The following is a 26,933-nucleotide window of genomic DNA, read 5'->3' as shown; positions in this document are numbered from 1 at the left end:
ATGACCACCTCATTACCCTCTCAGGTCTGGCAGAACTACCACCAGGACTTGGAGACTGCCATCAACCGGCAGATCAATATGGCATTGAATAACTTTGCCAAGTACTTTTTACTCCAATGCCACGAGAACAGGGAGCATGCTGAGAAGCTGTTGGAATTCCCAAACCAGTGCGGTGGACAAGTCTCTTTGAAAAACATCAAAAAACTCTACCGAGGTGACTGGGAGAGTGGGCTGAATGCAATGAAGTGTGCTCTGCATGTGGAAAAAAAATGTCAATTGCACAAGATGGTAACTGACAAGAATGACCTCCACTTATGTGATTTCATAGAAACCCAGCTACCTGGATGAACAGGTAAAGTCCGTCATACCACTGGGTGATCACGTAACCAACCTGCACAAAATAGGGGCCCTGATTCTGGCATGGCTGAATATCTTTTTGACAAACACACCCTTGGACACCACGTCTAGGAGAGCTAAGCCACACCTGGCTTCTCCCACACATGGGAATTGTGGGCATGATTCCTACTTTCTTTCAGTACTTATTTTGGTTATCTGACCTTTTCATAATCTGTACCAAAAAACTACCACGATTTACATCCCAATAGAGTGACTTTTTACTGATAAAAATAAAGATTTACCAAGCACTGTGGGGTTGGCAAAGCACTGTACATCTGTCATCTCGTTTTGTCCTTAGAATAGCTTTATAAGAGGTCATTATTATCTCCTTCTTCCAGGGGAGCAATCTGAGGGGAAGACAGCATTAGTTCCTAAAACACATTCAGAGTTAAACTAGGCTTTATTAGGTAACCTCCACAGTCTGAGTTAGTTCTGTTGCTGTTACTTTTCATTGCTTTTTTCTGTTTTTACTTCCTAGTTAGCTAATAAGTGGAACAACTTGGCAACACAGTGGATAAAATGCACCAAGCCTAGAGTTAGGAAAACTTATTTTTCTGAGTTCAAATCTGGTCCCACATTCTTACTAGCTGTGTGATCCTGAGCAAATCAATTAATGCTGTTGGCTTCAGGTTCCTCATCTGTAAAATGAGCTGGAGAAGGAAATGACAAAGCACTCCACTATCCTGGCCAAGAAAACTTTGCAAGGGTTCGTTGTCAGACATGACTGAAATGACCTAACAGCAAAAAAGTTAATGTGTATATAAGGCAGGATTTCCAATCAATCAATAAACAATTTTTTTATTCAACTTATAACATTCCTTTTCACAAAATTTTGGGTTACAAATTTTCTCCCCTTTTATCCCCTCCCCCCCCAAGCTTTCTAATTGCCCCTGTGACCAATCTGCTCTCTCTTCTATCATCCCTCTCTGCCCTTGTCTCCATCTTCTCTTTTGTCCTGTAGGGCCAGATAGCTTCCTTTACCCCTTTACCTGTATTTCTTATTTCCTAGTGGTAAGAACATTACAGTTGATCCTAACACTTTGAGTTCCAACTTCTTTACCTCCCTCCCTCTCCACCCCTTCCCTTTGGAAGGCAAGCAATTCAATATAGGCCAAATCTGTGTAGTTTTGCAAATGACTTCCATACTAGTTGTGTTGTATAGGACTAACTATATTTCCCTCCATCCTATCCTGTCCCCCATTACTTCTATTCTCTTTTGATCCTATCCCTCCCCATGAGTGTCGACCTTGAATTGCATTCTCCTCCCCATGCCCTCCTTTCTATCATCCCCCCCACCCTGCTTGTCCCCTTGTCCCCCACTTTCCTGTATTGTGAGATAGGTTTTCCTACTAAAATGAGTGTGCATTTTATTCTTTCCTTTAGTGGAATGTGATGAGAGTAGACTTCATGTTTTTCTCTTACCTCCCCTCTTTATCCCTCCGCTAATGAATCTTTTGCTTGCCTCTTTTATGAGAGATAATTTGCCCCATTCAATTTCTCCCTTTCTCCTCCCAATATTTCTCTCTCACTGCTTGATTTCATTTTTCTTTTTTTTTTAAGATATGATCCCATCCTCTTCAATTCACTCTGTGCACTCTGTATCTATGTATGTGTGCGTGTGTGCATGTGTGTGTGTGTACTCCCACCAAGTACCCAGATACTGAAATGTTTCAAGAGTTACAAATATTGTCTTTCCATGTAGGAATGTAAACAGTTCAACTTTAGTAAGTCCCTTATAACTTCTCTTTGCTGTTCACCTTTTCATGCTTCTCTTCATTCTTGTGTTTGAAAGTCAAATTTTCTTTTCAGCTCTGGTCTTTTCATCAAGAAAATTTGAAAATCCTCTATTTCATTGAAAGACCATTTTTTCCCCTGAAGTATTATACTCAGTTTTGCTGGGTAGGTGATTCTTGGTTTTAGTCCTAGTTCCTTTGACTTCTGGAATATCCTATTCCATGCCCTTTGATCCCTTAATGTAGAGGCTGCTAGATCTTGTATTATCTTGATTGTATTTCCACAATACTTGAATTGTTTCTTTCTAGCTGCTTGCAATATTTTCTCCTTGACCTGGGAACTCTGGAATTTGGCCACAATGTTCCTAGGAGTTTCTCTTTTTGGATCTCTTTCAGGCAGTGTTCTGTGGATTCCCTGAATATTTATTTTGCCCTCTGGTTCTAGAATTTCAGGGCAGTTTTTCTTGATAATTTCATGGAAGATGATGTCTAGGCTCTTCTTTTGATCATGGCTTTCAGGTAGTCCCAAAATTTTTAAATTGTCTCTCCTGAATCTATTTTCCAGGTCAGTTGTTTTTCCAATGAGATATTTCACATTATCTTCCATTTTTCCATTCTTCTCTCTTTGTTCTGTGATATCATGGTTTCTCACAAAGTCCTTAGCCTCCATCTGTGCCATTCTAGTTTTGAAAGAACTATTTTCTTCAGTGAGCTTTTGAATCTCCTTTTCCATTTGGCTAATTCTGCTTTTGAAAGCATTCTTCTCCTCATTGGCTTTTTGAACCTCTTTTGCCAATTGAGTTAGGCTAGTTTTCAAGGTGTTAATTTCTTCAACATTTTTTTTGGTTCTCCTTTAGCAGGGAGCTGATCTGCTTTTCATGCTTTTCTTTCATATCTCTCATTTCTCTTCCCAGTTTTTCCTCCACCTCTCTAACTTGATTTTCAAAATTCTTTTTGAGCTCTTCCATGGCCTGAGCCCATTGGGTGGGCTGGGAAACAGAAGCCTTGATTTCTGTGTCTTTGCCTGATGGTAAGCATTGTTCTTCCTCATCAGAAAGGAAGGGAGGAAATGTCTGTTCTCCGAGAAAGTAGCCTTCAATAGTCTTATTTCTTTTCCCTTTTCTGGGCATTTTTCCAGCCAGTGACTTGACCTCTGAATATTCTCCTCACACCCACCTCGCCTCCTGGTCCTCTCAGCCAGCGTTTGGGGACTGAGATTCAAATGCTGTTTCCAGCCTTAGGGCTTTTGGCGGGGGCAGGGCGGCTATTCAGTGTGAGAATTAAGTTCAGGTGGTCAGGTCAGGGCAGGGCCACCTCTCAGGCTCAGTTCCCTCAGGGGGTTTATGCACAGACCTTCCACAATGGATCCAGGCTCCTGCCCGCTTGGGGAGCCCTGGTCTGTAGCCGCCTCTCAGCTTCTACCTCCCGGGGGGGCCCGAATCATGGGGGCACCCCACTCCCCTCTCAACCCGCCAAAGAGACTCTCTCACAGACCCCCGTCATCTGTGGGCAGAGGGACTTGTGTGGCCGCTGGAGATCCCATCCCTGAAGCCTGCTCGGGTCTGTTTCTCTTGGTGCTGTGGCCGAAGCAGGTCTGGGCTGGGCTGGGCTCCTCGTCTGCAGCACAACGGACCTTTTGCGAGAGGTTTGCAGGTACCTCTGTGGGTGGAGGGACCCGCGTGGCCGCTGGAGATCCCGTCCCCGAAGCCTGCTCGGATCTTTTCTTCTCGGTGCCGCGGCCGCTGCAGGGCTGCCCTCAGCTCCCAGTCTCAGCGCCCAGTCCGCAGCGTGAAGTACCCCCCACAAGAGGTTTGCAGGTCCCTCCGGAACAGAAATCTCCCTCGCTCCAATATTCCGTGGCCTCTGGGTGCAGAATTCGCCTTAAGTTACTCCCCTGTAGCCGTTCTGTGGGTTGTGGGTCTCAATAAACAATTATTAAACACCTACTGTGTGCCAGGTTCTGTGACAAGCATTGATGATACTAAAAGAGGCAATCCAACCAGGGAGATAATCTACAAACAAATATATACAAAACAAGCTATATACAGGACAATTAGGAAATAACGGAGGGAAGGCAGTAGAATTAAAGTGACTCTGGGAAGGCTTTCTATAAAAGGTGAGATTTTAGTTGGGACTTCAACTCAGGTTTTCTAAATTCCAAATCCAATACTCAGTTATTTTAATATCCAGTTGCTTTTTTAACAACAACAATAACAAAAAATTCTAGCTGGGCTGCCAAACTGGATTTTGCTAGATGAATAGTTCAGTCCTTGGTGGTGGAATTACTTCTTCTATTTATGCCCTAAATGGTTCATAGACCAAAGACTAGCCCAACCTGTACTCTGCAAAGATTTCTTTAACTGAATGGAAATGTGAAAGGCAGGATTTGAACCTAGCTCTTTCTTTCCTAACTCCAAGTCTGGCATAATGTCCTTTTTATTATAACATGTGGCCAAAAAGAATGATCTATGCCTACAAGGGGTTGGCACTTTTTTGAGGAAACCAGGCATCATTATATGGAAGATTCAATAGTAGTATAGGGCTACATATGCAGTTTTGATTATAATAATTCCCATTTGACTCTGTGCTGCCACAGATGATCTGATTGGCAACAGTTTATTTTACCAGGTGAAGTTTGCTTAAGCTAATGTTAATGTGAAAATAAATTTCCTCATAAGAACGAAGGGAGTGTGCCCTGCATTATGCTGAGGTATGGGAAATTGAACCTGAGATTCAGATATTGCCATGGCTGACCAGGAGTTAGTTATCTATCATTTTCCTTTCTTGCAGACTTCCTCATTCAAAGCTTCCTAGTAGAATTTAGTAGATAAGTTCTCCTTGCATTTTATAGATGGGTATTATAAGGAGACCAGAGAGGTTAAGTCATTTGTTTCAGATTAGTTATCCCTCATCCCTTCCTTTGGTATAGTCCATTTGGAGTTAACAGCTCAATATTCAGCTGTTCCAAGGCAGTCCTCTTCCCTATCAAAATTTCTTTCCTCCTAGGTTCCTCATTTTTATTAATAGTATGTACTGTTCAACATGAGAGTTTAACATCTTGTGGCCAGAGAGTGAGAGTCATTCATATGAATGATTATAGAATCAATACTTTTAAAATGATGAGCAATAATAATGGTAATAGGCATGGCATCTATGTAGTACTTCCAGAGAGTGTTTTACTTAGCACTGGCAGATGATACATTATTGGCCCATTTTACAGATAGGGAAACTGAGGCTTACATAAATTAAATGGTTTGCCTACGGCACTCAGCAAGAATGGAGCTCAATTTCTTAATTCCAAGTTTAGCACTCTATCCATCATGACATCAAGCTGCCCATATCTTACCTTAAGTCCTTATCTTAAGAAAAGAGGTTGGGGTGATAACATTTATGTACTCTCTAAGTATATGTGTGTATACAATTATTTTCTCTATGTGTATGTGATGCATACATATGTAGTAATGTAAGGACACATAAATACACACAGATATATACAAGGAAGCATAGAGTAGGGTTTGCTTGTTTTTCTTTTAAGGTGGAATCTTTTGTTCCCTGTTCTTTTTTTTGGAAAGACAGATTTTGTTTTTGTTGTTATTATTTCACTCCCCTTACATTGGAAAGAAGCCCAGTATGCACTTCTACCTCTTTTTCTCAAAACTCTCATTTTTCTCTGAATGTTGGGAGGCCCCCAAACTCTTTCACCTTTTCTTTCTAACCAAGAACTTCACCATGTGTGTAGCCAAGTGAAAATGAATCAGCTGGACTAGTGGTATGCTGGTAAATGCTTAACAAGTGGGAGCATGGATAGAAAACTGTCTCTGGAGTCAGGAGTACCTCAGATCGAAACTGACCTCAGACACTTACTAGCTGTGTGACCCTGGTCAAGTCTCTGAACCCTGATTGCCTCCAAAAAGTGAAATGTTTAATAACTAGCTTCATGGGGAGAGGGAATATATACTTAACAAACTTTTAATTTAATCTGCATTATTGGTATTTTCTCCATCAATTTCTTTAGTCTAAATAATCAACCAAACAATAAATCAAGCCTTAATTTATAGAATTTGCTGATTTCCAATGCATAAATATTCACACTGAGTATTTTACAACCAGCTCTCATGAACTGGAAGCTCCAGAAAGTTCCTTACCTGGAACCTGAAAAAGATATCTTTTTGCTTTGTCCTGTCTTCTTGAAAGTTCTTACACTGCCCAGTTTAGGTTTCACTTTTTCTCCCAAATAGTTTCTCGATATATGTGTCTTTCCTCTCTCACAGAAGTGGGTTCTATTCATCTCCCTTCTGTCTCTCTCTACCTGACAGTAGATTGTGTAGAATACTATTAAAAGTTTAATGCTATATTCCTAGTATGAAGTAGTTATCAGATTGAGCTAATTCCCATTTCAGTGAACGATTATAGAGATATATGTCTGAGAGCTAAAATTTCCTCATTGTCCTCAGTATATCTTTTAAATCTGCATTTGTGTGTCAACAATACTGAGATGAGCTGAGGAGAGAACCTTAGGGCAACTCACCCAGAGAATGTAAGGAAAAGGATGCAGTGAAAAAAAATAGATGAGAACTAGTTATCCAGGACAGGGAAAGACCAAGAGAATATCATAGAATCCAAGGGAAGAAAACATCAAGATGAAGGGAAGGCATCTAACTTGGTCAATTTCTGAGGAAAAGTCAAGGAAATCTGAGGGATGCAGTTGAACTTGGCAGTCAAGACCTTCTGGTAACCTTGGGGAGAACAGTTTTAATAGAATCCTGGGGAAGGAAATTGGATTGCAGGGGCTTCAGCTTTGAACAGGTGATGTGGAAGTTGGGGCGGTAAGTAGAGATTACTCTTTCTAGAAACTTAGCAATGAATAAGAAGGGAACAAAAGGGGAATGAAAGATTGAAGGAGTGATAGAGTCAAGGCAATGATTTCTCTTAACTGTAGAGGAGAGCCGAGCATGCTCATAGAGAGGAAGAGATTGAAGATAAGACCAATTGAAGATGAAAGAGAGAGGAATCAACAATGAATGACTAATGGAGCAAAGTCCTAGAGGAGGCAAAAGGAGATGGAATCAAGTGTAGAAGTTCGCTTTAGCCAGAGAACTATCACATTCTCTGCAAATGGAGGAAAGGAGGAATAAATGAATGAGTATCAAGGGAGGATTTGATGGGTGGGCAGAGGGGAGATGAGGGTCATCAAGAGAAAGATAACCTTAATTCCCCATTTCAAGTTTTTGTTAATATTATTTCCTTTGCCTATGTCTTCCTTTCTTCCTCTCTATTAATGTATTTCCTTCTTTTTCTTGAAGGCTTGATTCAAGTCCCACCTATTCCTTGATGCCTTCTCTTACTTATCTTCATTAGTTTTTTTAAGCTCCTTTTCTCTGACCCTCATTTTTGGCAGTTAGACCCTGTCTTTAATTATCACTTACCTGTTTAATGTGCATCTGTCTTATTTTTCTTTCCAGCTTCATAGGCTCTTCTCTCCCTGTGATTGGTTAGTTCAACCATGAATTTTCCTTCATACTTCAATCCTTTGTCCCTCCATCATTTCTTCTCAGTTAGTCCCCAGTCCTACATGCCCCTACTTATTTTTGTTTCCTCTATTTTTAAGAAATAGAGGACAGAGTGCTCCTGATAAAAAGTGACATAATCACTTTACCCTCAGTTTACTATGTGCTAGCCATGTTGATAAGTCCTGGGAATTCAAAGAAATACACAACCATGGTTACTGTCCTCAAGAAGCTTCCAATCTAATGACCTGAATTTAGGAAGATGAGTTTAAATGCTACTCAGGCACTTACTACCTATGTGTTCCTGGACAAGTTTCCTCAACTATAAAATGGGGATAATATCACTTATTTCCCAAGGTTGTTCTGAGGACAAAATGAGATATTATTTGTAAAGTCATTTGAAAACCATAAAACACTACATAAATCATGATGATAGACATCAATCACAACGTCTATGTAGTGTCTAAGTTAGAAATTGAAGGTAAAACCAAAATTGTGGGAAGAGTATTCCTTCCCCTTCTGATCCCCATCCTTGGGATGTAGGTGAGTTAGAGCTTTCCCAACCATTCTCTTTTCTCCTCCCCCTGGATGGTTCTACTGTTCCTATTCACAACATTCAGCTCCACTCCTACAGGAAAATCTCTATACATGGGCAGAAGGAAGGAAGACAGGAATGAGGGAACAAAATTCAGTAGCCAAGTCTTTTCCCAGATATTCATCTGTTTCAGCCTAAAGACAAAGAGAAACATCTGGATTCAACTTAGTTTTGAATTTTGGGAAGTTTAGCAAAAATTATTAATAATATCAAAACTGATTAACATTCTATCTCATATGGTGGAACCAACATGGTAGAGTAAAAGCAGAGACTTGCTACAGCTCTCCCCCCAAACCTAGTGAAATATCTCTAAAGAATGACTCTAAATAAATACTGGAGATTCAGAACCCACAGAAGACACAGTAAAGCAAAATCCCAGGCTAAGACAGTGTGAAAGGTAAGCAGGATGCATCTAGCATTCCAGGATGGGAGCAGAGCACAGTTCAGCATGGGCTGTACCATAAAGACTGGACCTGAGCAAGTCTTGGGGGGACTGAATCTCTGGCACCTATGGCAGTTTTCAGACTTCACAACGCCAAAATGCCAAGGACAAATTGGAAGGTCAATGGAAAAAAAAATTGTTAGACCAGTGTGAGAGAGTAGAATGGTCTGGCCCCAGGGTGGCAGAGACGGTGGAGGAGTCCATGGCAGCTGCAGCAGCAGGGGCAGCAGCAGTAACTGTTTTTGGAGCTCTAGGCACACAGATAGCAAGGGGAATCTAGAGGCTGACACTAAACCCTCCCAACCCCCACTGGAAGAAGAGAACTACCTTGAAAAAGAGTTCAAAGGTCAAGTAAATGGCTAGAGAAATGAGTAAAAATTGGAAAAAGAATCAGATTATAGAATCTTACTTTAGTAACAAAGAAAACCAAAATATGCAAACAGAAGAAGACAACAAAGTCAAAGCTCCTACATCCAAACCTCCTAGAAAAACATGAATTGGTCTCAGACCATGGAAGAGCTCAAAAAGGATTTTGAAAATCAAGCAAGAAAAGTAAAGGAAAAATTGGGAAGAGAAATGAGTGTGATGCAAGAAATTCATGAAAAACGAATCAACTGCTTGCTAAAGGAGAACCAAAAAATACTGAAGAAAAAAAACACCTTAAAAATTGACTAATACAAATGACAAAAGACATCCAAAAATCCAAGTAGGAGAAGAATGCATTAAAAAGTAGAATGGGTCAAATGGAAAAGGAGGTCCAAAGTCTCACTGAGGGAAATAATAATTTCTTAAAGATTAGAATGGAGCAGATGGAAGCTAATAACTTTATGAAAAATCAAGAAATTAAAAAAACAAAACCAAAGGAATGAAAAAAATGGAAGACAATGTGAAAGATCTCATTGGAAAAAACAACTGACCTGGAAAATAGACATGAGAGACAATTTAAAAATTATTGGACTACCTGAAATACGTGATCAAAAAAAGAGCCCAGACATCATCTTTCAAGAAATTATCAAGGTAAACTGCCCTGATATTCTAGAACTAGAGAGTAAAATAGATATTGAAAGAATCTACCAATCACCTCCTGAAGATGCCAAAAGGAAAACTCCTAGGAATATTGTAGTCAAATTTCAGAGCTCCTAGGTCAAGTAGAAAATATTGCAAGCAGCCAGAAAGAAACAATTTGAGGATTGTGGAAAGACAATCATTACAACACAAGATCTAGAAGCTTCTGAATTAAGGAATCAAAGGACTTGGGATATGATATTCCAGAGGTCAAAGGAGCTATAATTAAAATCAAGAATCACCTACCCAGCAAAACTGAGTATAATACTTCAAGGGGAAAAATGGTTATTCAATGAAATAGAGGACTTTCAAGCATTCTTGATGAAAAGACCAGAGCTGAATAGAAAATCTGACTTTCAAACACAAGAATCAAGAGAAGTATGAAAAGGTGAACAGGAAAGAGAAATCAAAAGGGACTTACGAAAGTTGAACAGTTTGCATTCCTACATGGAAAGATAATATTTGCAACTCTTGAAACCTTTCTCAGTATTAGGGTAGTTGGAGGTATTATATAGACAGAGGGCAGAAGTGAGTTGAATATGAAGGGATGCTCTCTAAAAAATAAAATTAAGGGGTAAGAGAGGAATATATTGGGAGAAGGAGAAAGGGAAAAATAGAATGGGGTAAATTATCTCACATAAAAGAGGCAAGAGAAACCTTTTACAATGGAGGGGAAGAAGGGGAGGTGAGAGGGGAAAAGTGGAACTTACTCTTATCGGATTTAACTTAAAGAGGGAAAAATTTACGCATTGAATTTGGTATGAAAATCTATCTTACCCTACAGGAAAGTAGGGGAGAAGGGGATAAGAAGGATGGGTGATAACAAAAGAAAGGGCAAATGGGAGGAGGGGGTAATTAGAAGTAAACACTTTTTAAGAAGGACAGGGTCAAAAGAGAGAATAGAATAAATGGGGAGCAGGATAGGATGGAGGGAAATATAGTTAGTCTTTCACAATCTGACTGGTAGGGAAGTCTTTAGCAAAAGTATACATATATAGCCTATGTTGAATTGCTTCCTTTCTCTATGGAGCTGGGTGGGGAGGGAGGAAAGGAGAGAAACTGGAACTCAAAGTTTTTTTTTTAATGTTAAAAATTGTTTTTACATGCAATTGTGAAATAAGACATACAGGCAATGGAGTGTAGAAATCTATCTTGCCCTACAAGAAAATAGAGGGTTTGGAGATAAGAGAAGGGAAGAGTGTGATACAAGGGAGGTCAGATTGGGAGAAGGGGTAATAAGAATGCATGCTTTCTTGGGGTGGGTAGAAGGGAGATATGGAGAGAAAATTTGGAACTCAAAATTTTTTGGAAGTGAATGTTGAAAACTAAAAATAAATCAATTAATTTAAGTAAAAAAGATTGTGTCTCATATATCTCAAGTCCCACTTAGAAGAAGCCTGGCACCTTTAGACCAAAGATCAGTCTTGGTCCCTTTTGTATCTCTGTGTACTACAAGGAATTCATTGGCCCTTTATGTAGCCAACACATTTGCAAATATGGAAACAGCTGAAAACATTTAGGATTCATGCAATGTTAACTAGAAATGAAAAAACTGGACCACTTAAATATAAATTGGAAAGGTAACTTTGCAAAAATTGGCAAATCAGCTTCTGCACCACTTGTTCATAAATGAGGAGGAATTAATGTTACAGCTTGTCACAGGATTTCTCAGATATCCCAAAGAGGTAGCAAAGGTCAGAAGCAGTGGTCAGTGGAGCCAAATTGTCTTTGATGCTTGGTCCCTAGACCTCAGAAACAACTTCAGTTTTCTCTTTCTCTTCCACTCCATTCACCTCAGAGTATCTATCTCTTTAAGAAGATGCCATGTCCCAGTGTCACTGTAAAAGTGCATGATTAAAAAGTTCCCCACTCTACATCCAATTCTCAACCCCAAGAGTGTTCCTGTGTCTCTTTCAGGTAAGGCAGAAGGCAAAGTTGTCTCATTAGAATTGCATTTCTCAGAAACCCATGGAGACTGCCTCTGAACACTTCTTCCTGCCTATAGAGGTCAATCTCAAAGCCTGCTACAATTCCCTAGAACAAGAGTAGAAAGCTAATGCTAAAACATTTAATATAAGCTTTCTATAAATTAAGACTATGTGCTTTTCTAAAATTAATTTTGAAGTTGATTTATTTTTGAAATCAACATCTAAGTTAATATTTGCATACCAAAAATGTGTCCAGAAAATTCAAAGAATCACAGATTTAGAAGGAAACTTGGAGCCCAACTAGTCCAATCCTCTTATTTTATTGATGAGAAAGCTGAGGCCTGAAGAGGTTGAGTGTCTGGCACAGAGTAGGCAGCAAATAAAGGCTTGTTGATTAACTGAGTGGCTTCCCTAAGGTCAGATAGGTAGAAGTATCAGAAGCAGGGGTGGAACTCAGTTCCACTGAATCAAAAACTAGTGCTTTTCCTACTGTTTGCTCCTGGCTCCAGGGAATTAATTCTGGTGACATTCCTGCCAATTTGGTATAGTATCAAATTTCCTTATGGACCTCAGAAGTTTGATGAAGGTAGAAAAGGAGACAAGAGAAATGTGTATCCTGTGATGCTTGGAATTTGGTATTTTTAAATGTGTAAGATGACTTGACGTTTGATGTCCTGTCTTGGCAGTAAAGAGATGAAACAACACTGAGGGAGTCTTCAGGTGGGAATTATGAAAGGAAAGGAGACATCTACACTAACAAAGAAATTCTGCCAGCTATTTTACCTTTCTGAGAGTACTTTTAGCTACCAGGACAGAAGATTCTTTCAGAGTTAGCTGAAGCCTAATCTATCATCTATCTATCTATCTATCTATCTATCTATCTATCTATCTATCTATCTATCTATCTATCTATACTGTAATATTGTAAAAATTGTTCTCCTGGTTCTGCTAACTTTATTCTGCAAAACTTCATAAAAGTCTTCCAATATTTTTCTGAATGGTTACTTTCATTGTTTCTTACTGTATAATACTATTTCAATTAATTCATATCCCATAACTAGTTGAACCATTCCTCAACTCATGGGTATCCTCTCACTTTCCAATTTTTGCCACCCAAGTAGATGTGTTATAAGTATTTTTGTGCATATAGGTCTTTTACTTTTATCATCTCTTTTGGATATAGACCTAGTAGTGGCATTGTTGAATCGAAGATTATGCTCAGTTTAATTACTTTGTATGAAAAGTTCACCATTGCTTTCCACAATGGCTGAAACAGTTTACAGTTACTCCATCAATGCATTAATATAACTGCTTTGTGAGAGTTTCTAATATTTGTCATTTTCATTTTTGTCAACTTTGCCAATTTGATGGATGTGAAGTTGAACCTCAGAATTGTTTTAATTTGCATTCATCTAATTATTAGTGATTTTGACCATATTTCATATGAATATTGATAGCTTGTATTTATCTTTCTGAAAAGTGCCTGCTCATATCTTTTGACCATTCATCAAATGGAGAATTGCTCTTAGTCTTAAAAATTCCAACCAGTTCCTTATATATCTAAAGGGTATTTTTCCTTCCTTTGTGCACATATTTGGCACATATTTATTGTTCATCCTTCATTTTCAAAGAGGATCAATGACATCATGGACTGATGTCGTGGATTGCAGGTAGCTTGGATTTAAGTGAGGGAGGGTCACATGAAATCCTCGGTCTCACCCTCCCTTACAGAGTCATCAAAGTCCAATTGAAAGGCAAAAGTCAGAATAGTGATAAAGTAAGTGCTCAATGAATGCTGATTGAATTACTGACTGAGTGCATTAATGAGTGTAAAGGTCATAGACAAGGTAGAGGGTATAATAGAATAAAAAAGGAAATTCTGAAGCAATATGAAGATGCTTTCAAAAACTTGTGAATGTCTAGCTTGATGAAGAAAAGATTTTTGGAGATTAATAAGTCTTAATAAACATAAATAATTAAACATTTATTAAGCACCTATTTTTTGCCCAACACTTTGCCAAGTGGGGAGGACAGAAAGACCAGCAAAGACAGACTTGATCTTGTCTGGGAGCTTAAAGTATTTAAAAGAATGACATGTGGGAGGATTAAACTAGCTTTGCTTAGCTCCTGGATTCAGCACATTGGGGAGAAGTTTTAGTAAAATTTTGACTTGATGCATGAGGGAACACACACTCACACATGCACGCACACACACACACACAGACACACACACACACACACACAGACACACAGACACACACATACACACACACACCAGTTAGAGTTGACCCAAACTGGGATTGACTAATGTGGGAGGCAGTACACTCTCCATCAATAGAGATCTTCAGAGGGAGATTAGATTGGATGATCTTTTATTAGGGATCTTGTGCAGTATAGTATAATTCTATTACATTTTGGACTAAACCAGGGGTCCTTGACCTTTTATTTGTCATGGACCCCTTTGGCAGTCTGATGAAGTCTATGGACCCCTTAGAATAATATTTTAAATGCATAAAATAAAATACATAGGATCACCAATATAAAACAATTATGTTGAGATGCAGATATCAAAATTAAAAAAAAAAAAACAAACATGTTCATGGGATCCAGGTTATAAACCTAGCATGGCTAGCTTCCCTTTTGTCACCTAGGTTCTAGGTTACTATGAATGGGTAATCAGCAAATGGAGGTAACAAGTAGAGATTACTAATTTAGAATGACAGAACATTTTCTGTTTTACATATACACGTATATATGTATATAATCATTGCATATGCTCCAAAGGCATTTTTCAAATTAAAAGAAAACCCCAACTTTCTGACTTTGGAGGATGTAATGGAGAGTCTATCAAGGGTGAGTAAAAGGATTGGCCTGCTGTTTCGAGGGCCAGGTTCGGCTTAGGTAACGTGAACATAGAGTGGATTTAGTCAGCAGGTAGTTGTGACTTCTCCCGTCCAGGCTCAGCTGCCCTGGAGTAGGAGCAGAGAAAGCAGATGGTGAGGGTTACCCAGGGTTGGGGATTGACTGGGCAAGAACAGCAGAAGGACAAAGGGGCAAAGAATTCAAGTATGGAGGAAAGTGAAACATTGAAATAACTAATCAGAGGTTCAGGAAATGAGGGAAGTCATTTCAGAAAGGTCAATTAATAAAAAGTTTGCAAAGAGTTCTGAGCTTCTTGGAGACAAAAAAGCTCCACAAATATATAACAAAGTATTTTCATTTGTATTATTTAACAGCTTATATTTAATTATGAACAATTTACTGGAAGTCTAAATGATTTAAATTTTCAATATTTCTGATGAGTTATTTAGTATTTTGAGCTCTTAAATTGTTGCCTGGTGGGCAAACTATAAATAATTTCCTACATTGACTTTCAAAAAAATCTCTATCTTCACTGATGTTAACCTTGAAGTTGATTATTGCCATGCAATTTATAAATGTCCTATTCAAAGAATAAAATAAAGTGAACTAAATAAAGGGACGTCACTGCTTCAATCTGTTTTGCTTGGTGCAAAGGAAAGAGACCTGAATTTAGAGCCACAAGAGCTAGGTTCAAATCTTGTCTCTCCTTCTTAATAACCCTATGATCCTGGGCCAGTCACTTATCCTTAGCCATCATTATCATCGTCAGTATCATCATCATCGTCAGTATCATCATCATCATCATCATCTTCATCATCATCATCACAACACCAATAACAATAAGTTACAACACAGCATTTAGTGTTTTAGGGTTTATGAAGTCCTTACTAATTTATGTCATTTGAGCTATACATGAGGGGATTGAACTGGATAACCTCAAATGCCCCTTCTAGCTCCATATCAATAAGCCAATTTTGTCTCTCTTTTCCATGTTAGATTTCCAATCCATTCCAACTGACTTTCATTAAGTAACAAATGTCTGACAGACCCTGTGCTAGGCGTGTGGAATCCAAAGAATTTTGGAATACAAAAAAAACAAAATATGCCCTTTCCTCAAGGAGCTTATATTCTGCTAGAGGATGATACAATATGTGCAGAGAAGTCAATATAAAAGATACAAAAAAATGAATTCAAAGTATTTTCAATAGGGATGGTGGTGGGTTGAGAAGATCCTTAATAAATGGGGCATTAGCAGAGGTCTTATATAGGAAGGGATACCTTGACTGTGCCTTAAAGGAATCTAGGAATTCTGAGAATAAAATGGGAAGTTGGAAAGTATTCTTGAATCCAATGGATTCCAGATGAAGGATATCTTTTACAGGATCTGACGGACTAGGGTCAGACTGGAGATGGTAGGAGCACAGGTCTAACACTGAGCTCACCTTCATGAATATTCTGGCTCCAGGAGTCTCCAGGTAAGTAGGCATATGGGGAAGTTCAGGGTATCAGTGTACCAGGCCAACAGAAAACAGAACCTGGTTTCTGTGCCAAAATCTTGTGCCAGCTGGCATGATTTACCAGTATCAGAAATGGGGATAAAAATACCCATTCTTGCTTACATCTTTCAGAGACATTGTAAGGACACTATCTTACCTAGTGAATGCAGTGTTTGTCTTTCAGGCAACCACAGGGAAAACAGCCTTCTTCTCTGGTTTATCCACATAAGTTGTGATAATGTGATTGAGATCATGGTATGCCTACATTGTACTTTGCTTTGTCTTTACTGTGCAAATGCATTCAAATGAAATTACTAAATGTTTACAGTATCCAAGCATTATTCTCTTTACTATTCCTTCTTTTTGTGTACCCTGGAATTGCTTGTTATAATAAGACAAGCACTAACCTGGGAGGCAGGAAACTAAATCTTAAAGACAATTCTGTCAATAGCTAGCTATACGACCTGAGTTAGGCTACTGAACATGTCTGGGCCATGTTTGTCCAATCTATTCAAAGAAGGGGTTAAATCTCATTATCTCTAAGGTCCCTAATAGCTCTGACATTCTAAGACACTCTGAACTTTGCTATAACACTATTTGTTGCAAGGTAGAATTTTATATAAGGTTAATTGGTTTTGAACTCTCTACAATCAATCAAAATTCATTTATTGAGCATCTATTATTGCCAAGTGCTGGGGATACAAAGACAGAAGCTAAATAATCCCTACCATTTAGTGCCTACACTGGTACACACAAAATCCACAAAAAAGGGTACTGGGGTGTAGGGAGAGCTACAGATATCAGAAAAGGCCTCATGAATACAGTAGGCTGTGAGCTGAATCTCAAAAGAAACATGGATTCCAAGAAACTAAGCTGTAGAGGGAGTACCCAAAGTGAGTATATATAGGTTTAAAATAATGGAGCAGGGGGCGGAGCCAAGATGGCGGAGTAGAAAGACGCACATACACATAGCTCCGAACCTACAACTCATAGAACATCTGTAAATAGCAACTCACTGTGAATTCTGCAGGACCAGAGGCCACAGGACATTGGAGCAAAGGAGATTTCTGTTCCAGAGGGACCTGCAAACCTCTCGCAAAAGGTCCTTTGCACCGCAGACTGGGAGCCAAGTACAGCCCTGCCGCGGCCGCAGCACTCAGAGGAGCAGATCCGAGCAGGCTTCAGGGACAGAGTCTCCAGCAGCCGCGCAGGTCCCTCCACCCACAGGTGACGGGGGTCGGTGAGAGGGTCTCTTTGGCGGGTTGAGAGGGGAGTGGGATGCCCCCATAACTCAGGCCCCCTTGGGAGGCAGAAGAGGAGGTAGGAGCAGACAGGGGCTCCCAAAGCAGGCAGGAGCCTGGATCCATTGTGGAAGGTCTCTGCATAAACCCCCTGAGGGAACTGAGTCTGAGAGGCGGCCCTGCCCTGACCTGAGCACCTAAACTTAACCTCACACTGAATAGCAGCCCTGCCCCCACCAAAAGCCCTGAGGCTGGAAGCAGCATTTGAATCTCAGACCCCAAACGCTGGCTGGGAGGATCAGGAGGCGAGCTGGGTGTGAGGAAAATATTCAGAGGTCAAGTCACTGGCTGGGAAAATGCCCAGAAAAGGAAAAAGAAATAAGACTATAGAAGGTTACTTTCTTGGTGAACAGGCATTTCCTCCCTTCCTTTCTGATGAGGAAGAACAATGCTTACCATCAGGCAAAGACATAGAAGTCAAGGCTTCTATATCCCAGCCCACTCAATGGGCTCAGGCCATGGAAGAGCTCAAAAAGGATTTTGAAAATCAAGTTAGAGAGGTGGAGGAAAAGCTGGGAAGAGAAATGAGAGACATGCAGTCAAAGCATGAACAGCAGGTCAGCATGCTGCTAAAGGAGACCCAAAAAAATGCTGAAGAAAATAACACCTTGAAAAATAGGCTAACTCAATTGGCAAAAGAGGTTCAAAAAGCCAATGAGGAGAAGAATGCTTTCAAAAGCAGAATTAGCTAAATGGAAAAGGAGGTTCAAAAGCTCACTGAAGAAAATAGTTCTTTCAAAATTAGAATGGAACAGATGGAGGCTAATGACTTTATGAGAAACCAAGAAATCACAAAACAAAGCCAAAAGAATGAAGAAATGGAAGATAATGTGAAATATCTCATTGGAAAAACAACTGACCTGGAAAATAGATCCAGGAGAGACAATTTAAAAATTATGGGACTACCTGAAAGCCATGATCAAAAAAAGAGCCTAGACATCATCTTTCATGAAATTATCAAGGAAAACTGCCCTGAGATTCTAGAACCAGAGGGCAAAATAAATATTCAGGGAATCCACAGAACACCACCTGAAAGAGATCCAAAAAGAGAAACTCCTAGGAACATTGTGGCCAAATTCCTGAGTTCCCAGGTCAAGGAGAAAATACTGCAAGCAGCTAGAAAGAAACAATTCAAGTATTGTGGAAATACAATCAGGATAACACAAGATCTAGCAGCCTCTACATTAAGGGATCGAAGGGCATGGAATAGGATATTCCAGAAGTCAAAGGAACTAGGACTAAAACCAAGAATCACCTACCCAGCAAAACTGAGTATAATACTTCAGGGGAAAAATTGGTCTTTCAATGAAATAGAGGACTTTCAACCATTCTTGATAAAAAGACCAGAGCTGAAAAGAAAATTTGACTTTCAAACACAAGAATGAAGAGAAGCATGAAAAGGTGAACAGCAAAGAGAAGTCATAAGGGACTTACTAAAGTTGAACTGTTTACATTCCTACATGGAAAGACAATATTTGTAACTCTTGAAACTTTTCCGTATCTGGGTACTGGGTGGGATTACACACACACACATGCATACACGCACACACGCCCACACACATAGAGACAGAGTGCACAGAGTGAATTGAAGAGGATGGGATCATATCTTAAAAAAAGAAATCAAGCAGTGAGAGAGAAATATATTGGGAGGAGAAAGGGAGAAATGGAATGGGGCAAATTATCTCTCATAAAAGAGGCAAGCAAAAGACTTATTAGTGGAGGGATAAAGAGAGGAGGTGAGAGAAAAACATGAAGCTTACTCTCATCACATTCCACTAAAGGAAAGAATAAAATGCACACTCATTTTGGTATAAAAACCTATCTTACAATACAGGAAAGTGGGGGACAAGGGGATAAGCAGGGTGGGGGGGATGATGGATGGGGGGATATGGGGAGGAGGGAGCAATTTGAGGTTGACACTCATGGGGAGGGACAGGATCAAAAGAGAATAGAAGTAATGGGGGACAGGATAGTATGGAGGGAAATATAGTTAGTCTTATACAACAGAACTATTATGGAAGTCATTTGCAAAACTACACAAATCTGGCCTATATTGAATTGCTTGCCTTCCAAAGGGAAGGGGTGGGGAGGGAGGGAAGTAAAGAAGTTGGAACACAAAGTGTTAGGAACAACTGTCGAGTAATGTTCTTGCCACTAGGAAATAAGAAATACAGGTAAAGGGGTACAGAAAGTTATCTGGCCCTACAGGACAAAAGAAAAGATGGAGACAAGGGCAGAGAGGGATGATAGAAGAGAGAGCAGACTGGTCATAGGGGCAATTAGAATGCTTGGTGTTTGCGGGGGGAGGGGACAAAACGGGAGAAAATGTGGAACCCAAAATTTTGTAAAAATGAATGTTAAAAGTTAAATAAATATATTAAAAAATAAAATAAAATAAAATAAAATAAAATAATGGAGCAATATTTAGGAGATACTTTCATTTAATATATATGAAACCAACTATGTGGTATAGTCGGTAGAATATTGCATCTGGAATTAGAAAGATCTGGGTTCAAATCCTGCCTCAGGTTCTTACTAGCTATGTAGTCCCGAGCAAGTCATATACCCTTAATGGTAAAAGTAACACCAAACTTATAGGGTAGTTGTGAAGATAAAATGAGATAGATTTGCAAAACTTAAATCTCATTCTCTCCTTCTTTCTCCCTTCCCAATTAGTTTCCTGTACACAGAGGCATATGTATGTATGTATGTATATGTATATGTGTGTATGTTTGTATATACACACATGTGTGTATACACTAGATGCTATTATGTGAAGATATTAGAAGATAACATAGTAGATGTTTCATGGATAAGATGATATTAGTAGACATGGTGGAAAGAATGCTGAATTCGGTGTAAGAAAAACTACAGTTTTAAATCCCACCACTGATGTTAATTATATGACCTGGAATAAATCACTTAAGCTCTCAGTGTACCTCATGAAACATCCTAGGATTTATCCATTAGACCATAAGTAGAATACAATTTGTGTTAGTACAGGTAGTTTCCTACCTTGGAGAAATCACAGATGCTTTTGTCCTTAATTTTTTTTTTCATTTCTCATGGGAGGAGAATGGAGAAAAAAGGGAAGAATTTATACCCATTTTCTCAAGAGAGTTGATGAAAATTTATAAAAGTCACAAAGACTCATGTATTTCAAGCCAGAAGAGACATTAAAGGTCATTTGATACAACCTCTTCATTTTAAGAGTGAGGAAGCTGATGCTGAGTGACTAGTCCAAGTTCAGACAGTAAGGAAAAGGAAGAGATGGGCTTCGAATACAGGTCCCTTAATTCCAAGTTCAGCATTCTTTCTACCATCTTGGTCCTGCACTGAAACTCAAGAGCAAGAATTAAAAATTGAAAATAAGTTAAGTTTCAGGAGTCAGGTTTGTAATAAACCATGAAAAAAGTGATGCTTAAAAAACTTGGGCACCTGTTACCCCTCCAAGGCCTACACTGGGAAGATAAAAGAGAGAACTGGGTCTTTAACAAAACTCAATTTAAAAACTCACAAGTGATAACTTCATTTTCCTGTGTTTTCTCACAGCATGAGATGACTCAGCCAGAAATAGCTTGATAATATCGCAGATGTTCCTTTACTCTGATAGCTGGTTATTGCTTATCTAAATGATATTTTAATACAAACACACAACTGTTCACTCTGCTTTATGGCTGTCAAAATTGAGCTTCATATTTAACAAATGAAAGTTTATGAACAGATGTATCATTGACAATTTCCTTCACTAACCCTCCCCCCCGCCCCAAAGCAAAGCAAAGCTACATTTCACAGGGCTGTTAGTCACATCTGCATTATCACTCACAATACTCGATTCCAATCCTTCCATCCAATATCTAAGTCATAATTCACTGCAATGATATTCAAATCTTACCTTTTGGACTTAGAAATTTGTATTCCTAGGTAAGATTCTTAAACTTTATGGGCCTCAGTTTGCTCATTTGTAAAATGCAAGGATAGAATAAGATGACTTTTGAGGCCTCTTCCATTTAGCTCTATAGTCCTACTCTCATGAGTAGTCATGGGTTTAGAATTAAAGTAGGGTAGAGATGTATTTTTTGAGTACCTACTATGTACCATGCAGTACACTAGATGCTGGTGATACAAGGACAAAAATGAAATAATCTTTCCCTACAAGGAGCTAACTTTTTACTGGGAGGTAGGATGGAAAGAGTAGGAGAACCTGATGAATGTGTGTGTCCAACATAGACAGACAGAGAGATGGATGGATAGATAGACAGACAGACAGATGTATAGACAGACAGAGAGATGGATGGATAGACAGACAGACAAACAATGGGCAGATGGACGGACAGATGGATGGATGGATGGATGGATGGATGGATAAATAGATGTATACAGATAGTATATAGATAGAGGGCTGCTATATAGTGCAGCAGATAGAGTCCTTAGCCTGGAATCAGGAAAACTTATCTTCCTGAATTCAAATCTTACTTTAGATACTAACTGTGCTGCCCTGGGCAAGTCACTTAACCATGTTTGCCTTATTTTCCTCATCTGTATAAAGAGCTGGAGCAGGAAATCGCCAACAATTCCAGTATCTTTGCCAGTAAAATATAAAGTGAGGTTACAAAGAGTTGAACATGACTGAAAAATTACTGAGCAACAACATAATGATAGGAGAAAAGAAAGATAGGTAGATAGATATATAGATAGATGGATGGATGGATAGATGGATAGATGAATGGATGGATGAATAGATTAGCTAGCTAGCTAGCTAGATGATAGATGGATGGATGGATGGATGAATGGATGGAGATAGATGGATGGATGGATGGATGATAGATAGATAGATAGATAGATAGATAGATAGATAGATAGATAGATAGATAGATAGATAGATAGAGGTTGACAGATATTGAAGCAAAACAAATTCTCACATTGCTCATTTCTGAAAATGTATTTCTCATCCTTCATTTTGAATCAGTCTGCTCTATCTTGGGAGGTGGTCAGTATGTTAAGCATTAATCTTCTGGGATCATGGTTGGACCTTTCATTGAAAGGAGATCTTAAGTCTTTCCCAGTTGTTTTTCTTTACAATGTTGCTGCTACTTAATATATTGTTTTGGTTCTGCTCACTTTAATCTGCATCAGTTTATTCAAATCTTCCCAGGTATCTTTGAAACTATTCCTTTCATCACTCCTGGCATAGTAGCATTCTATTATGTTAGTATATCTTTAGTTATTAGCCATCCCCAATTGTTTGCTACCCCAATGGTTTCCTTTTTTCTTTAAATTTATTTATTTATTTAACTTTTCAATATTCATTTCCACAAAATTTTGGGTTCCAAATTTCCTCCCCATTTCTCCCCTTGCCCCTCCCCAAAACGCCGAGCATTCTAATTGCCCCTATCAGCAATCTGCCCTCCCTTCTAACATCCCTCCCTTCCCTTATCCCCATCTTCCCTTTTGTCCTACAGGGCAAGATAACTTTCTCTACCCCATTATCTGTATTTCTGTTTCCTAGTTGCAAGAACAATACTCAACAGTTGTTCCTAAAACTTTGAGTTCCAACTTCTCTTCATCCCTCTCTTCCCACCCATTCCCTTTGGGAAGGCAAGCAATTCAATATAGGCCATATCTGCGTAGTTTTGCAAATGACTTCCATAATAGTCGTGTTGTGTAAGACTAAATATATTTCCTTCCATCGTATCCTGCCCCCCCCATTGCTTCTATTCTCCCTTTTGATCCTGTCCCTCCCCAAGAGTGTTGACTTCAAATTGCTCCCTCCTCCCACTGCCCTCCCTTCTATCATCCCCCCCACCCTGCTGATCCCTTTCTCCCCCACTTTCCTGTACTGTAAGATAGGTTTTCATACCAAAATGAGTGTGCATTTTATTCCTTCCTTTAGTTGAATGTGATGAGAGTAAGCTTCTTGTTTTTTCTCTCACCTCCCCCCTTTTTCCCTCCACTGAAAAGTCTTTTATTTGCCTCTTTTATGAGAGATAACCAGCCCCATTCCATTTCTCCCTTTCTCCTCCTAATATATTTCTCTCTCACTGCTTAATTTCGTTTTTTAAAGATACGATCCCATCCTATTCAATTCACCTTGTGCTCTCTGTCTCTCTGTCTTTCTGTGTGTGTGTGTGTGTGTATGTGTGTGTGTGTGTGTGTGTGTGTGTGTGTGTGTGTGTGTGTGTGTGTGTGTGTGTGTGTGTGTAATCCCACCAACTACCCAGAACCTGAAAAAAGTTTCAAGAGTTACAAATATTGTCTTTCCACATAGGAATATAAACAGTTCAACTTTAGTAAGTCCCTTATGATTTCTCTTTGCTGTTTACCCTTTCATGTTTCTCTTGATTCTTGTGTTTGAAGGTCAAATTTTCTTTTCAGCTCTGGTCTTTTCATCAAGAATGGTTGAAAGTCCTCTATTTCATTGAAAGACCAGTTTTTTCCCCTGAAGTATTATACTCAGTTTTGCTGGATAGGTGATTCTTGGTTTTAGTCCTAGTTCCTTTGACTTCTGGAATATCATATTCCAAGACCTTCCATCCCTTAGTGTAGAAGCTGCCAGATCCTGAGTTATCCTGATTTTATTTCCACAATACTTGAATTGTTTCTTTCTAGCTGCTTACAATATTTTCTCCTTTACCTGGGAACTCTGAAATTTGGCCACGGTGTTCCTAGGAGTTTCTCTTTTTGAATCTCTTTCAGGAGGTGATTGGTGGATTCTTTCAATATTTATTTTGCCCCCTGGTTCTAGAATATCAGGGCAATTTTCCTTGATAATTTTATGAAAGATGATGTCTAGACTCTTTTTATGATTATGGCTTTCAGGTAGTCCCATAATTTTTAAATTGTCTCTCCTGGATCTATTTTCCAGGTCAGTTGTTTTTCCAATGAGATATTTCACATTCTCTTCCATTTTTTCATTCTTTTGGTTTTGTTTTGTGATTTCTTGGTTTCTCATAAAGTCATTAGCCTCCATCTGTTCCATTCTAATTTTGAAAGAACTATTTTCTTCAGTGAGTTTTTGAACCTCCTTTTCCATTTAGCTAATTCTGCTTTTTAAAGCATTCTTCTCCTTATTGGCTTTTTGAACCTCTTTTTCCAATTGAGTTAGCCTATTTTTCAAGGTGTTATTTTCTTTAGAATTTTTTGGTGTCTCCTTTAGCAAGGTGTTGACCTGGTTTTCATACTTTTCTTGCATCTCTCTCATTTCTCTTTCCAGTTTTTCCTCCACCTCTCTGACTTAATTTTCAAAATCCTTTTTGAGTTCTTCCATGGCCTGAGCCCACTGAATGTTTATTTTGAATGTTTGGGATACAGAATCCTTGACTTCTGTGTCTTTCCCTGATGGTAAGCATTGTTCTTCCTCATCAGAAAGGATGGGAGGAGATATCTGTTCCCCAAGAAAGTAATCTTCTATGGTCTTATTTTGTTCCCCTTTTTGGGGCATTTTCCCAACCAGTTACTTGACTTTTGGGTCCTTTGTCAAGAGCAGGGTATACTCTCAGGACCTGTAAGATATCAGTTCCTCCAAGGTGGCACAATCAAGTGTGTACTGGTCCGGATACAAGGAAGGATTTTTGTGCCCAGAATCTTAGCAGCATTTCCTTTCCACAGGCACCTGACCTCCAGTTCCCCCCAGCTAGCCCTGGAGGGGTGGGATGTAGTCAAGCTGTGGGGGCAGGGCCTCCATTCAGTGCGAGACAAAGACCAGCTGCCTCAGGGCGTCTACACAGGGCTCAGATAAGACTCAGCTCTTTAGTGCCCCCAGGGATTTTTATGATCCACCCATGGTCTCAGGCTGCTGTAGGGGCTGCCCTGAGAACTCCTGCCACCTGCCTGATGTGAAGGCCCTTCTCCCTTCCTGGCCAGCTGAATAAACCCTGTCACTGATCTTTGGCACCTGTGGGTTGAGGGATCTATGGACCCTCTGCTGCTGGAACTGGAGATTCCGCCCTGGAGGGCTGTTCACAAGCTGTGCGGGCATGGCCAAAGCTTGACTGGGATCCGTGCTCGAGCTCCGCTCCGCATCTGGTGCAACTGATGTTTCCTGTGGGTCTTTCAGGTCACCCTGGGCTGGAAATCTCCTCCACTCTGTTGTTCTCCACCTCTGCTGCTCCAAAATTTGTTGAGTGTCCCTCTCTACAGGTGTTTTATGGGCTGTGTGGAGGCAGCCTCTGTATGTGTGTCTTTCTACTCCACCATCTTGGCTCTGCCCCCCCCCCAATGGTTTCCTTCTTAATGAAAAGATATTTATTTTCAATACTCTTTAAATATTTCAATATTCTTTTTAAAATTTGAGTGCCAAATTCTCTGCCTCCCTCCCAACTCTCCTTTACTAACACAAAACAATATATGAATTATACGTGTGAAATAGTGCAAAACCTATTACCCTACTAGTCATAACTCCAAAAAAGCAAAAAAAAAAAAAAAAAGAAATGTCAATTACTCTTCAATCTGCACGCAGAATTCATCAGTTTTCTCTCTGTAAGTGGAAAGAATTTTTTCATCACAACTCTGTAATTTTCTAAGATCACTGTGTTGATCCAGTCAATCTTCCGTAGTTGATCATTACAACATTGTCATCACTGTGCACAATGATCTGCTTCTCACTTCACTTTGAATAAAGTTCATTTAGGTCTTGCCATGTGTTGTCTTTTTTTTCCTGAAAACACTGTGTTGTCATTTCTTATATTATAATAGTACTCCGTCATAATTACATGCCATCACTTCTTCATCCATTCCTCAATAAATGAGCATCCCCTTAATTTTCAATTCTTTTGTCACCACAGAAATAGATGTTATAAATACTTTTGTACATATAGGTGGTTTTCCTTTGATTATTTTGGTGTATAGACCTAGTAGTAGTAGTAGTATTACTGGATCAAAAGATATGCAGTTTTATAGCCCTTTAGGAATAGCTGCAGATTGTCCTCCAGAATGGATAGACCAATTCACTACTCAACCATCATTTGATTCCCTCATTCCCTCTGGCATTTATCATTTCTCAAAAGTGTGAGGTGGTATCTCAGAGTTGTTTTAATTTGCCTTTCTCTAATTAATAATGATTTAAAGCATTTTTCATATGATTGTAGATAGCTTTGATTTCTTCTTCTGTTAAATGCCTGTTCATATCTTTTGACTACTTGCCAATTGGGGAATAGCTCTTATTTTCATAAATTTGACGCAGTTTCCTATATAGTTGAAAAATGAGGCCTTTATCAGAACTACTTGCTTTATTTTTTTATATTACTTTGTTGTTTATGCTCCTTTTTTTTTTTTTCTTTTTAGCAAAATGTAGTTTCCCTGATATAAAGTCAATCATGGCAGCCCAGCTGAGGACTGCTGCTGTGAATGACTTTAAGGGTCTAATTGCATAGTATAAGGAACTCTCCATTTATTTGGCAATAAACTAAACATTATTCAATAAAGTAATGAATAATATTCATAGCAAAACTAAACATTGTTCAGTAAAGTAAAGCAACACATTCATACCAACATCCTTAAGCAAAACATATCCTCTAATCCATATATGTATCTCATAACACTCAGTATGTCACATGGTACATAGCATATATTGTTGCATCCCCAAAGTCAGGGGTCCCAGGCTAGGGTTT

At 39.2% G+C, this 26,933-nt stretch overlaps 1 pseudogene; it reads left to right on the top strand.

Moving 5' to 3' along the window:
• On the top strand, window positions 1–26,696 carry LOC140532297 (ferritin heavy chain-like; annotated as a pseudogene).
• Window positions 26,697–26,933: the final 237 nt, after the last annotated feature.

The sequence above is a fragment of the Notamacropus eugenii genome, chromosome 3 (assembly GCF_028372415.1).
Source record: "Notamacropus eugenii isolate mMacEug1 chromosome 3, mMacEug1.pri_v2, whole genome shotgun sequence".
NCBI classification, from domain to species: domain Eukaryota; kingdom Metazoa; phylum Chordata; class Mammalia; order Diprotodontia; family Macropodidae; genus Notamacropus; species Notamacropus eugenii.
This window is presented reverse-complemented; position numbering and strand designations above follow the sequence as displayed.